This window comes from Hyperolius riggenbachi, chromosome 2 (genome assembly GCF_040937935.1).
Source record: "Hyperolius riggenbachi isolate aHypRig1 chromosome 2, aHypRig1.pri, whole genome shotgun sequence".
Taxonomy (NCBI): Eukaryota; Metazoa; Chordata; class Amphibia; order Anura; family Hyperoliidae; genus Hyperolius; species Hyperolius riggenbachi.
In genome coordinates, this window is record NC_090647.1 from 139,527,899 (window position 1) to 139,541,265 (window position 13,367).

The 13,367-nt window shown below is 45.9% G+C and overlaps 1 protein-coding gene across 1 annotated transcript in view; it reads left to right on the plus strand.

The window, feature by feature from the left end:
- Nucleotides 1-9,588: 9,588 nt before the first annotated feature.
- The window catches only part of LOC137545836 (retinol dehydrogenase 7-like), a 53,028-nt gene continuing 49,249 nt past the window's right edge, over nucleotides 9,589-13,367 (plus strand). The window contains exon 1 of the mRNA XM_068267520.1: nucleotides 9,589-9,894. The gene's annotated coding sequence lies outside the window, so the exon portion shown is untranslated. The remainder of the gene's footprint in view (nucleotides 9,895-13,367) is intronic.

Below are 13,367 nucleotides of genomic sequence, written 5' to 3' on the forward strand. Positions count from 1 at the left end.
GACGTCATCGACGTCATGGACGTCGTGACGTCACAGGGACTCCCGATCCACCCCAAAGTGCAGCCTGGCGGCGATTGGCCAGGCTGCACACAGGGTCTGCGGGGGGGCCCTCTTTCGCGTCGGGTAGCGGCGGATCAGCAGCGAGCGGCGGCGATCGGGTAGGACACGCAGCAAGCAAAATGCTTGCTGCGTGTTTTTAAAAAAAAATTATTCAAATCGGCCCAGCGCGGCCTGAGCGGTGCCCTCTAGCATCTCTAGACGAGCACAGCTCGTCCAGAATTCTATGGAGGTTAAATACATACCCAGCACTAATGCTGAGGGTCCCTTTAAATGCCTTCGCTATTAAAAGAATAAAGTTATAGAAATGATACATTATTTGTGTATTTTATTGTAACTACACCAGTCTCAAAAGAAGAAAAAAACAAAAGCATTAATAATACATTAATCATAGGAGAGTGAGTCTGTGTTTATCTATCCTCCTTACAAGCAATCATCTACAACCAGGATCCTGAACATGTGGTACGCTAACCCCGAGGGGTACTTCTGATGGTTTCAGGGGGTACTTGGGCTTGATTTACTTAACCATGAATACAGGCCCGGATTTAGCTCAGACGAGCCTTTAGGCACAGATGTCCTGGCACCTTAGACTTCGCCCTCTAGGAATCTACAAACCCCCACCGAACCGCACCTCAAGTGTGCTCACTGTCCCAGCTGTCACTTCTCCCTTACTGCGCTAGTTCCCTTGCCCATCATAGGTAGCTACAGGTCCCCCTTAGTATAGGGTAGCCAGACGTACCCTCAATGTTAAGTAGCTAGAGTTGCCCCCAAGTATTAAGTAGCTAAAGATACCTCAGTTTTAAGTAGCTAGAGGTGTCCCCCAAGTATCAGGTAACTAACTAGAGGTGCACCTGACTGTAGGGAGATCTCGTCAGTTGAATGCAGAGAGCAGATTGAGCAATCTCTTATTTACTATCTCATCGGGACTCTGCGTAGAGAGGCAAGGCGAAAGGGAGGCACTTTGGAAGGAAGTGGGCCGCCTTTCCATCATCAGCCGACTGTAGGCACGTGCCTACAGTGCCTTATGGTAAATCCAGCCCTGCATGAATAACAAAAGTAGAGTTTTAGAAAATGATAAATCTTATTTAAAAACCACCGAATTAGTATTTTAGCTAATTAAAAGCAATAGTAAATGCTTGGAAATTGTTTTAAACCAACTATCATTTACTATGATTAAATATGTATCAAGGGGTACTTGTGATAATGTTTAATAGGGGTTACTTGGTGGGTACAGGGTTTTAAAAGGGGCACATACCAAAAAACGTTGAGAAACACTAATCAAGAACACTACCATATTTTAGGACTATAAGAGGCTCTTTTTCTCTCCCAAAAGTTTTGTCACTCCCCCCACATCACAATCCCTGATGTAGCTGCTGCGGTGGCTCCCTTTGTCGCCTCTAACGCCCACAAACAGCACACCCCTCACCTGATCGTATTGTATCTTTTGTGTGACCCGGGGGAACTCCAGAGCACTGACATCAGTAGTGTCCAGAGACGGCATGTCTGTCCCAGGGAGGTCGGGGCTTCCTGTACACAGCCGCAGCCAATACAAACCAGCCCTGTTTTACTGCTGCTCCCCCACATTGCAATCTGCAGCTGCTGCAGAGGCCCCTTCACCTATACAACTACCGCTGCCTGTAGTGGTAGGAAGAAATGCCATCTCTGGACACTACTGGTGGAGGTGACCAATGGAGGTTTCCATTAGTGTTTGAGTTAGCCCTTTCCTTCAAGGAGCAGTGAGCTTACAGCAATACATGGAGAGTGTGCATTGGCTCTAAAGTTACATACAACGATGCTGTACAGACACATCCCTAGCCTTGAGGCTAGTGATCTGTTCTGTTGTTATGGAGAGGGGGTGGAGCGACGATGCACAAGCCCACAACGAAGTAGCATTGTTATCGGTCATGCTCGGGCATCGGGGGTCGTTAAAGAGAACCAGAGACGAAGCACCCTCATGTATTTTATTGCATTTATCAGTGGGAACATGACAGTAAACACCTACCCTGCTTTTAGTTTCATTGTTATCTGCTTAATAAGTCTATTAGCAGCTGTGATAAGAATCCCCAACTGGCTCCGTCTAGGTTTGACCTGGAATCATTATAGCTGAGTCACTCTTCTGTGGAGTCTTTTCAAGCCCAAGCCTTCCCCCTCCTGGCTTAGATTTCCTGCTTTGCATACTGAGAGCTGTGATGACATGGGAGGGGCTGCTCCTGCTGAGAGAGTGTGGCTGCAATATGATCTGTGTTCTCTGTGTGCACTCTGTCTGCATACTGTAGATACTGATGATGACTGCAGTTTCATTCCTATGAGAGACACTTCCTACAGGCAGCTGTACATCATACCAAAATGAAAGCACACAGATGAAAGGCTGCATTTAGCGTAGATAGTAGCATAGTCTCATATAGCCTAGACTATCTGACAGGACAGATGCCCGAACAAGAATGATCGGCGTCCACTGTACACACATACTGATCATCGCCTGAAACGGTCATTGTCGGCCGTTTTGCCCAACAGTTATCGCATATTTGTACTTACTTTAGAGAGGGAGAATCATTCAGTGAAAATAGTGTCAGGCTGAAGTCTGAACCACTGTTGATGCAGTCATTAATAAAACAACAAAAACATTTTATAGAAGCCCTGAATATTGTTGTCTGAGGATGAAAGCACATGTGAAAAAGAGTACCTTGAAAGCGTTTGTGAAAACAGCAGTAAATGAGAAGCCACAAGCACACAAGTGGAATAAATAAATTCAAGCTTTTAAATATACCTGTGTATGCAATGTTCCCTGACCATCTGGTACTGTACTATGTACAACATTTTGTAGATTATTTATGTATTTTTTTATGGGGGTAGGGGAGGGTATATTTATACAGTACAAATATTTACTGCACTTCTTAGGGCCCATTTACACTAGGGTGCGATCCGATATGAAACTCGGATTGTTCCCATTATGCTGATCGCAACAGTACCATGGCCGGATTTCTGGAAAGGCCATAAAGGTCAAGGCCTAGGGCAAGAAAATTCAGCAGGGCGCAGGACTTGGAGAGATAAGAGGTCACATGTCAAAGTAAATCACTTCTGCTTTGCTCTATTCTGCCTGAATTCCAGAGATCCCTGCATCTCTCTCACTGAACAGTGTGTGTGATGACAGTCAGCATCCGTTGTCATCTGAAGATCTCGTCCAGTATAATGAGTGGGGACATACAAGCTGCTGTGAGAAAAAAAATATATGGGCTCAAGTAGTAGAACTTTTGAGTTCAGATTAGTTTCTTTATGCAGCACGCATTCAAGGATAGGAATTATCAGCTCTCCTCTCCCCCAGACTGATGTTTTAATACTTGGTCAGAGCTGTTAAAGACCTGAGACCTGTTAGATTTATGGTTTGTTTTTATTTCCTAAGGAATGACAGCAACATTCTCTCTGTGCTACAGTTTAACTCTTTCCTGACATGTTTTAGAAGCAGCAAAGCATTGTTCTGTGTTAGCCATCAGTGAAAGCAGGATGTCATCAGTGAAAGCAGGATGTTTTGAAACAGAATGACAACTGTATTACATTTATTTATATTTACAAAACAATGTATGCATCTCCTGCTGACTGTATATATAGCTATGTGTCCTAACATCTTGTACACAGGAACAAAGTCTGAAGATGGCTCATTAGCCAAAAGGCTCACTGTTTTTCTTTTGGTTAGCCAATAAATATTATCATTCTATTACAAAACTTAAAAACTTCCTGCTGACTGATTAACCCATTCAGGTTCCGTCGTTTTCACGTGAGAAATGTTCACCTCCCATTCATTAGCCTATAACTTTATCACCACTTATCACAATGAACTGATCTATATCTTGTTTTTTCCACCACCAATTAGGCTTTCTTTGGGGGGTACATTTTGCTAAGAGCCACTTTACTGTAAATGCATTTTAACAGGAAGAATAAGAAAACAATGGAAAAATTCATTATTTCTCAGTTTTCAGCCATTATAGTTTTAAAATAATACATGCCTCCATAATTAAAACTCACGTATTGTATTTGCCCATATGTCCCGGTTATTACACCGTTAAAATTATGTCCCTATCATAATGTATGGCGACAATATTTTATTTGGAAATAAAGGTGCATTTTTTCCATTTTGCATCTATCACTATTTACAAGTTTAAAATAAAAAAAATATAGAAATATTTCATCTTTACATTGATATTTAAAAAGTTTAGACCCTAAGGTAAACATTTACATGTTGTTTTTTTTATTATTGTAATGTTTTTTTTTATAGTAAACATTTTATTTGGGTAGTTTTGGGAGGGTGGGAGGTAAACAATAGATTTATAATGTAAATGTGTGTTAATTTTTTTTCTTTTTTACATACAGTTGTAGTATTACTTTTTGGCCACAAGAGGCCATGAGTTTGTTTACATGACGCTTAGAGTGACGCATCGGGGAAGGAACAGCCAGAAAAAGCACAGCTTCCGAGAGAAGCTGACGCTTTTTCAACGGGGGAGAGGAATCAGTGATTGGGCACCATAGCCCGATACATTGATTCCCTGGCTACCGAATCCGTGGCCGGGAGTGCGCGTGCACGCGCACGATCGGCCGCGGGAGCGCGCATGGTTCCTGGACGTAGTTTCTACATCCAGGAACCAAAATAGGTTAAGATCTGTCTTAACTTGCCCCAAGTGCTAAATTGTCCCTGTGTAAAGTACACCAGAGCTTATGCTAGATACATGATGATAGAAAAAGGTATGGGGAGCTCTGAGCTGGTGAAAAATCTGTTAATTTATTGTTGTATCAAAAGACAATGGGCACATAACACACACTGACATACATAACATATACCCTCCCAATAAAAACACTGAAGGAGATGGCTGACATCTGGGGTGATAGCGTGTGAATTGGAGTGCACTCCTATATAGTCACTGCGCATGCATGCATTATTGTTTTCTTTAGGCCCAGGAGAACAACCAAATCCGGAACAACAACGGAAGAAATCAGCTGGAAAATATCAACCCGTGTGTATATGCAACATACTACACGCCTCTGCAATAAGCGTACGCTCTCATTACAGACACTGATTGTGTCTAACCTCAACCCCTAGCACACTGCTTTCCAAATAGCGTTGGCACTCACGTGACTTATGCGGATGGTAGGTAGTGGCTCATAACTTATGTCGCCGGCTCCGGATGGGCCCTTCAAGGCTCTGCCTGGCTTGCGTATGGCGCATGAACTTGTGTGCGGGGGGAGGAAGAGAAGCGGAGGCACGGGTGATCGTCCCAAGATGGACTTCCGTGTTCGGCAGCGTCTCACTTGACGCGTTTCATCACGACCCACGTGATTTCATCAGACTCTTCATCATCACGTCTGATGAAATCACGTGGGTCGTGATGAAACGCTTCACGTGAGACGCTGCCAAACACGGAAGTCCATCTTGGGACGATCACCCGTGCCTCCGCTTCTCTTCCTCCCCCCGCACACAAGTTCATGCTCCATACGCAAGCCAGGCAGAGCCTTGAAGGGCCCATCCGGAGCCGGCAACATAAGTTATGAGCCACTACCTACCATCCGCGTAGGTCACGTGAGTGCCAACGCTATTTGGAAAGCAGTGTGCTAGGGGTTGAGGTTAGACACAATCAATGTCTGTAATGAGAGCGTACGCTTATTGCAGAGGCGTGTAGTATGTTGCATATACACACGGGTTGATATTTTCCAGCTGATTTCTTCCGTTGTTGTTCCGGATTTGGTTGTTCTCCTGGGCCTAAAGAAAACAATAATGCATGCATGCGCAGTGACTATATAGGAGTGCACTCCAATTCACACGCTATCACCCCAGATGTCAGCCATCTCCTTCAGTGTTTTTTATTGGGAGGGTATATGTTATGTATGTCAGTGTGTGTTATGTGCCCATTGTCTTTTGATACAACAATAAATTAACAGATTTTTCACCAGCTCAGAGCTCCCCATACCTTTTTCTATCATCACTTATATATTTTTATGGGTGAGACTAGCCTATCAGGGTGATATCCCGTACCTGTTCTCTCTTTTTGCTTATGCTAGATACACATGATGCAATTTTCTGACAGATTTACTGTCAGATCGACTATTTCCAACATGTCCCATCTGCTATCCGATAGATTTTCTGAATGATTTTTTTTCATAGAAATGAACGGAAAATCGATTGAAAAATTGAACGGAAATCAGATCAGACATTGGAAATAATCGATCTGACAGTAAATCTGTCAGAATTGCATAGTGTGTAGCTAGCATTACAATACATCTATGCCAGCGTGTGTAGTGCTGGATCCTTCTACTTACCTGTTCTCTGTTTTGGATGGGTTTCTCTCCTTTGCGCTGCACCATCACCTGTTTGTGACTCTGACTGAAGCTAGTCGCACAGAGGTCAAGGAAGCAGTGCATACTCTGTCCTCTCGGGCTTCTTGTTATTATGCACTCCTGTACTGAGGTGCACAGCAGCCGAGGCTTGGAGTGTTATGGGTATGTGTACTTGACAAGTGCTGCTCATATATGAGCATCATTTCTGAATTATGAAAGCCCTGAACACTATCGGCTGCTGTGCATCCAGGCTGGAGTGCAAAATTACATGGAGTGGACAGAGCATGCGCTGCTTCTTTGAACAGGGGGGGCAAAGCAGCAAAACAGACAGGAGCCCATGTAACCCAGTGAACACTAGTCAGAGTTGGACAGAATGGGGGGGGGGGGGGGCGGTTGGTGACAGCCGGCCTAGGGCGCTGGAAAGTACAAATCCGGCCCTGAACAGCACCGCGATTAACATGTAAATCACTGTACCATTTTTCCACTAATGTGATTTGTTTTCTCCTGCCAGACTTTGGTTGCATTTGTGCTTGTAACCGCAGTAGTTGAAATGGAAGGAAATGCGATCCCATTGCACTGCAATTGCGCATGCAATCATGTTTCCTAGTGGAAAAGGACCTAATGAGTACATTAAACACATTCAAATAAATTATGTGGCCAGGAAATCTAAGTCTAAGGCTGGGACCAGACTTGTCCATGCAAAAAACGCAAAAAATATTTCCAGGACAAAATTGTTTACACACGTGTTTCTGTGTTTAAAGGGACCCTGAACAGGTTAAAAAAAACCTGAATTTACACATACCTGAGGCTTCCTCCAGCCCACCGTAGACTACATGGTCCACTGGTGTCCTCCTGGCTCCTTCCCTGGCCCCAGCTCCGGTTACATGACGACTTTAGCCTGAAGTCGTCAGGTCTGCTTTCCACTGCGGACTATTGCGTCATCAACCCGGCCGGCTATGCGTCATCACGCCAGCCGGCGTGAGAGTCCAGCTCATGCGCAGTTCAATCTTAGAGAACCGCGCATGCGCAGGACTCTCACGCCAGCCGTCGTGATGACATGATCGTCCATAGCGGGAAGTAAACCTGACGACTCCAGGCCAAAGTCGTTGTGTAACCGCCAGGACCAGGGGAAGGAGGCAGGAGGATGCCGGAGGACCTCGCAGCTTATGGTGGGCTGGGCGATCACGTGCAAAAGTCTGCGTTATAGCGCGCAAATGTCCTCGATCGCGTGATCACAGGACTTTGAGCGCGCAAAAGTCCGCGAGCAGCACTTCACGTGCTAACTGTTTAGCACGCCCATGCTAACAGTTAGCACGGGTTTGTGAATCAAGCCCAATGTGAGATATTTTAAAACAAAAAGCAAGGGTTTTTTCCTGCATGCGAAATCACATTCAACTGTAAACCATCCCATTGACTAAAAACATTTCAGATTCTGACGGGGAAAGGCAGCCTGTTGAAATCCATAGATACAAGATACCTTTATTATAACTGTACAATATAATGACGTGTCATTTGGAGTAATCCTAGATGCCATCAACAAAGACATAGGAACAAACAGGGCAGTCCTGCCCATGATGCGGGGTGACGCAGCTTCCTCGGATGGCGGAAGTGTGGGGGTGACGCAAGGCAGAAACAGGAAGCGAAGAGTGGGTCTGGCCTGCCGCTGCCCGCCTGGACATCATGGCCACCTGGACATGGCACCTCCTAGCCGCTGCCCACCCAGCCAGCTGCCGACCCTGCCTATCTCTAACAGATAGGGCAGACCGATAGGTTTGGCCTGCGATGATGATGAGCCAATTTGTACCTCTGGAGACAGCGGGGCAGCACGTGATCATCACATGGAGCCTGGAAGGTGAGTTTTTACTAAGACCCCTAACCTAGCCGCTGCTGGACATTTCTGCAATGGAGGGAGGAGCATGGAGGGGGGACCGCAGGAGAGGGAGTCCCAGTGTGCCGCTGCTCCCCCTTCTTCACTGCTCACCCCTCCCTTACAGCGCCCCATGCAGACACCTGTCTGGCCCGCCCCTAAAAATGGGGCTGGCGGTAATCAACAAACAGTATCCGCACATAGCTGTCTCTCTGCTCCAGATGTAACAGCGCAGTGTGAAGGACAAGTGAAACAGCATCCTCAGGTTATTTGCTCTGTAAGCAAACTGGTGTTGGCTTAGAGAACCTCAGGTATAGATCTTGCTCTTATGTGCCTGAGGACAAGTTGTTCAAAGCACTTCATACCAATAAGACAACCATTCGATTGCACCACAGCTGTGCCAGTATCCTGTCTCGCAAAATGCACGTCGTACACAGTGGAAACTGGTCCTAACATTGGGTTTTCAGTTAAAATGTGATTCAGCGTGCAGAAAAAATCATGCAATTTTGATGTGTTGTCCCAGCCAAATTATTTTATCACACACCATAGAAAACAGTTCACATGATGCAGCCACTTAGTTTGCTTCTGTGTTTTTTAGATCTGTCCACAAAACCTGTCCAACCTACATTTCCGATCTTACTCAGAGGTACACACCTAGCCGCTCACTCCGCTCTTCCAATGAACTTCGCCTAACCGCCCCCCGCATCACCCAGTCCCATGCACACCTCCAGGACTTCTCAAGAGCTGCTCCAGCACTATGGAACTCCCTACCTCCACCCATTAGGGCAGCCCCCTCCTTCAACATCTTCAAGAAAGCCCTCAAAACTCACCTTTTCACTCTGGCCTACTACCCCTCACAAGTGCTCTAAACCCACAGCTGAACTCTGGTCCCCTACCTTCCGTGTCCTTACCTCTCCCTCTAGATTGTAAGCCTTTGTGCAAAGTCCTCCTCCTTTTGTGCCCTACCTGATCATGCGCCTCCATTACTGTAAACCCATGCTATGCATCTGAGTGAACCTTACTTGCCTAATCTCCATGCTCCCCTCCAGTGACTAAGCATTACCTTGTACTCATACTGTGCTGCATGATCTGGTCTTTCTTGTATTCAGGTATTGTCATTTTGCTGTATGTCACCCCTAAATATTGTATGTATCCCTATTTATTGTCCAGCGCTGCGTAATATGTTGGCGCTTTATAAATACAATAAATAAAGAAATAAAATAAATGTGAGGTGTGTTGGTAAATCTCAGCAGCAGATTATTTTACGATGCAGATAATTATTGGCCATGTGCAGTTTTTTATACAGGCAGATGTCCTCTCTGTTTTTTAAATAATATCCCTGATAGCCCATGCTTTTCCTGCAGACTCTTTAGTTTCCTGTCAGTGTACTTCCTTGTTATCGCTTTGTTGTGACTGCCCAGCACCTCCCATTCTATTCCCCAGTCCAACACTGTATGCATTGCTGGCAATCCACGAGTGAAAACATTGCTGCATGTACAAATGAGGCCTCTCTTGCCCTTTGTTACAAGTGGTGGAGAGGAATCTGATAAGCAGTCAAAGTTCAGCAGCAGCCTATGACAGTCATGCCTTGAGTGTGTAATATCTGCCCTGTCTGTTCTGTCTTCCTGGAGCTGGCGTGTGGAAGCAAGGTATAGTAGAAAACATCTGTAATCATTCTGCCTGTAAAACTTCTGTGTCCTATTACTAAGTAGGGACTGAATTGGCTTTGTTTACTGCTATTAAGTGAGGAACAAATGCCTCTGTTTTATTTTACATTGTGCTGATGTGCAAGTTGTACCTGTTGAATAAAGTCAGCTGAGGACTATGCAGTGCCTTTGGTAAATGGCTTTTCATTCCTTTTTATCCATTACAACAAATTCTAATGGTTTTTATAGCATGATTAAAATAGATCACTCAAGCATACTTTGAACTTGTGATGACCAGCAAGATACTTAATAAAGTGCACCTGAAGGGAAATGGAGGCTGACTTATTTATTTTTAAACAATACCAGTTGCTTGCCTGCTGATCCTCTGCCTCTAATGCTGGGAATACACGGTTCGTTTTTTAGCTGATTAGATGGTTCGATAGATGACTTCCGACATGTCTGATCTCCTTTTCGTTTCATTCGCCGCTCGATTTCTGATAGAAGTGAATGGAAAAAGATAGAGTCGAGAGCTGAAATCGAGCGGCAAAAACGATCGAGAGCAGAAACGAACCATGTATTCCCAGCATAATAATTTTAGATCCTGAACAAGCATATGCAGATTTTTATTTATTTATTTAAGTATTTATATAGCGCCAACATATTACGCAGCACCGTACAGAGTATATTGTCTTGTCACTAACTGTCCCTCAGAGGGGCTCACAATCTAGGAAGGAACATACAAACTCCTTGCACATGTTCCCCTGGCTGGGATTTGAATCGGGGACTCAGCGCTGAAAGGCGAGAGCGCTAACCACTACGCCACCATGCTGCCCGTGGATGAGGTGTTTCTGTCTGAAGTCTGACTAGATTACAGCTGCATGCTTGTTTCAGATGTGTGAATCAGACACTAGTGCAGCCAAGAGATCAGCAGAATGCTGGCCAACTGGAAATAAATATGTCAGCCTCCATATTTCTCTCACTTCAGGTTCCCTTTAAGCTGTGTACACACATACAATGGTTGTCGGTAGATGTGGCCAATGTGGGCTGCCATGGCCAAGAATGTGCATGAGAACAAACCTACAAGCATCAGCGGTCTATCCATTGCTCTGGATCGACTAGGCCTAGGGCACTGTTCTCTCCCTGTCTGCTCTATCACCTTCCTCCTTCCTCCATAGCAAGTCTGCAAATAGGATTGAGACCTAATCCCAAAACTTCTCGCACAGTAGCGTAGCTAAAGAGCCGTGGGCTCCGATGCAAGTTTTACAATGGGGCCCCCCAAGCACTCTATACATAACAAATTATATGGCGCACCAAAACCTGCCAATGACAACTACAGAGTCAGAGGTGCAAGAAGGGGATGGTGAACAGTGTGTTAATGATAACCACTATTCAAAGTATCTATAGAAGTGATTATTATAAGCACAGGACCAACAGAGAGCTAATACTGTGGTTGAGAGAGGGCCGATGCGGTCGCAACCTCTGCACCCCCTATTGCTACGCCCCTATCCTCGCACATGTGTGCCCAGCTTTAGTCTTTTATAAAGCTGCATTACACACTCACACACCATTCGTGTCGCCCATCAGGATCGAGCTTCATTCTGTTGACGGAGAATGTACTCTGTACAGATGCTTAGTCAGTTGCTATAGAGAGGGGAGGAGGAGAAGGAGAAGAACAATGCCCTCATTCATCACTGTTGTTTAACCACTTGAGGACCGCGGTGTTAAACCCCCCTAGTGACCAGGCCATTTTTTACTTAATAGGCCACTGCAGCTTCGAGGCTACTTTCCCACCAAGACGTTGCGTTTTAGGGGACGTTATGGTCGCATAATGTGCCCCTGACGCAACGCATGGTGGTGTTGAAGTTAGACGTCAGATTGAGCTGCGTTATGCAGCTCTCAAAGCAACCACTCCAGGTTAGTGATAGGAAGTCTGGATCTTTTTAAGGATTCGGATCATTTGAATCGGATCATTGAAAAGATCCGGATCTTTGAACGGAATCATTTGAATCATTTTACTAGGGAAGCAGACTGGGTGACATGACTAGCAGGACAGGACTTTCCCTGCACTGTACATTCTGTATGTTCCTGTTTCTTCCAGACAGACATCCACTGTGAACCGAATCTTTCATTGTGATGATCCGGATGATTCGACTCACAAAAAAGATCCGGACAACACTATGAACGATTCGTTCATGATCCGGACAACACTACAGTCCCACCAGAGTCACCACAGTGCAGTGAATAATAATTAGCCATGTGGCTGGCCTCGGAGGAGGAGGGGAGACCTCCCCCTCCAACATTACTGAGCATGTGCAAGCAGTCTAACGCTGCTTAGCCCAGTATAACGTACAGCATGCAGCACTTTGTTTAAACATGCTGCATTACAATGTAATGCAACGTGGGCACTGTGAACAGCACAATTGATTTTACAGTGCTGTGAGTTAGGATTTAACGTCCCACTGTGAAACCAGCCTAAGGCTTTGCTGCAGGGCCGCACAACTCAGCACACCAGTGATCCCCCACACACACACCTTTCTCTTTCAGCTATATGTTTGTGGGGTCTGATCTTTCCCCAGGTGTTTTTTTTTTTTTTACAAATATTTATTTCTTTATTTTGTTAATAAATATGCCTATTTTTAAAATATTTTTATACCCTCCCTCCCCCCGTCAGCCTATCCCAGCGATTAGCGATCCCCTCTCCAGTGTCCTGGGAGCGTTTCCTGCTTGAGGCAGAGCTAATGGCTGTAACTCTTCCTCTCAGCGCGTCAATCTCAGCTGATCGCTGCCTCTCCCCGCCCCTCTCAATCTGCCTTCATAGAGAGGGGTGGGGGAGAGGCGGAGATCCGCCGGCAGATTGACGCACATGGAGGCAGAGCTGCGGCTCATAGCTCTGCCTCCATGAGCAGCAAAATCCATGACCAAGAAAGTCATGGATTTTGCAGGGGGGATTTGGGGGGCATTAACCCCTCGTTTTGCCGCGGGATAGTGGCGGTTTAGCAGGGGTCATAGTGATGAACATAACTACAAGTTAAAAAAGGGAATTTAGACTCACTTTAGTGTTTCTTTAACCACTTGCCGACCGCACACTCATACCGTGCGGCAGCAAAGTGGTAGCTGGAGGACCAGCGACGCAACTCTGCGTCGCCAGGTGCCTCTCTAATTAATCAGGAAAGGCCGCTTGCGGGAGCGGCCGTTTCCTGTTAGAACACGGAGCGGGTCTCCGTGAATAGCCTGCGAGCCGCTGATTGCGGCTCGCATACTAAATGTAAACGTAGGAGACATTTGTCTCCTTTGTTTACATTGTACGGCGCTACTGCGCAGCAGCGCCGTAAGGCAGATCGGCGATCCCCGGCCAATCAGCGGCCGGGGATCGCCGCCATGTGACAGGGGACAGCCTGTCACTGGCTGCACAGGACGCATAGCGTCCTGTGCAGCCCCGATCACCGGGGATGAGCAGGTAGGAGAGGGAGGGGGGA